We start from the raw sequence: 1,748 nt of genomic DNA on the forward strand, positions 1-1,748 counted from the left end.
AACGCCCTAAGCGTAAAGGTGCCCGAAGGCCCGCTCTTGCGAGTACGCTGCTGTCCTCGGTCTCGGTCGCTGTATCCAGTAGGAGGCTATAACACACCCCGAGGGGTGCCACGTTCCTCCTACCCTTCTCCAGTGCCCAAAACCGACGTTGGCCTGCAATCTGGGAAAAACACCAAGCAAAAGCAAGGCTGAATCCCAGGCCGCATCTCTGACCTCCTACCCTTCCCTTTTGGCAATTTCACGTACTGTTTAACTCTCTTTTCAAAGTTCTTTTCATCTTTCCATCACTGTACTTGTTCGCTATCGGTCTCTCCCCAATATTTAGCCTTAGATGGCATTTACCACCCATTTTGAGCTGCATTCCCAAACAACTCGACTCTTAGAAAGCGTATCACAAAGCCTCGGGCGCTCCAAGCCATGTACGGGATTATCACCCTCTATGATGCCCCTTTCCAGGGGACTTAGGCTTGAACTCTTATTCCCCGTTACCCGTTGCAACCATGGTAGGATTGAGCAAGCCGCTCGTGACACGGCAGACGACACCTCTGAACAGCCACTAGGCGGCGACACGCGACGCTGCCCAAGGCCGAATCACTAATCGAACAGGCTTTTAGGGAGAAAGGCAGGCTCGCCTTCCTGTCCAACAAGTACCACCCTTTGAAGGCAGTCCAGTCCGCATACAGTACAAACCGGCCAACGCCGATAGAAAAGAAGTAGGAGCACACGAGCGGCCAGCACCTTGTGCTGAGGCGAGTCGGCACGGCCGCTGCACACTTTGGCTATGGTCGCGAAGCAAAATGCCCTTGCGGTCAATGCAACCCAACATGAGCGCACTTCTGACTCCACTGTGAATACACAGAGGAAGCCCGCGCGGCTCTCCCCAGACCTCTAGAGCCAATTGTACCGAAACGGGCATACTACAACAGACCTTGGTGCCAGCAGGCCTGTGCCGAGACGCCCTCCTCGCTGCAGCCCATTCTCCCGCTAGACGAACGCAAGGTCCGCGAGCCACGGCAGATCGCGCGGGTCCCCAAGGCGAGAAGTCTGACTCGAGCACGACGTCAGACGAAGAGCCAAATCCGCCGGTATTAGATCGACAGGCGAATTCTCCAGAACGAGACGCTATTACCCAACGCCACCGCCAGCAAAGAGGCGAGCGCGACAGACAGCAACTCGGCGGGTAGACCGGGACGCTCAAGCAAGCCTGGACCAGAAAGCCACATGTGGATGCTAGCGGGGCAAAAACCGCGACGAGAGGGCTGGCGCTCCGGTCGCGGGCCTGACAATCCTTGACAGGAGCTACCTGACTGGGTACACGCCGACCCCAGGCCGTCGGAGGCCACGAGGCAGCTCCTACCGCAGGATTCTCCTCCCGGGGGAGACACGCAATTGCTTACACATCCGAACTTTGGTTTACCCGAATAGGCAACGATACTCCCTCCGACATGAACCACCTCGAGGCCAATCTTTGACATCGGCCAAGAGGACGCGGAGGATTGAGATCCTCAGACGGGGCGCGGAATGACTCAGGTCTCGCCTTCACTCGGCCGTTCATTGCGCGGACCCGCCCTGCTGCCCAGCAAGCTCAGTCCCAGACACAACCTGGTCGGCTCGCCAGAGCCAACCGACTAGTCGACGCATCGACTCGCGTGCCAATCGCACGCATTCACGGCGAATCCTACTATGGCACAGCGTCGCCAGGACAAACTCAGAGGAAAAGCTGACTCTGACTAAGGAGGGGGGGGGGG

Source organism: Moesziomyces antarcticus, assembly GCF_000747765.1.
Source record: "Moesziomyces antarcticus DNA, scaffold: scaffold_v10004, strain JCM 10317, whole genome shotgun sequence".
Lineage (NCBI taxonomy): Eukaryota > Fungi > Basidiomycota > Ustilaginomycetes > Ustilaginales > Ustilaginaceae > Moesziomyces > Moesziomyces antarcticus.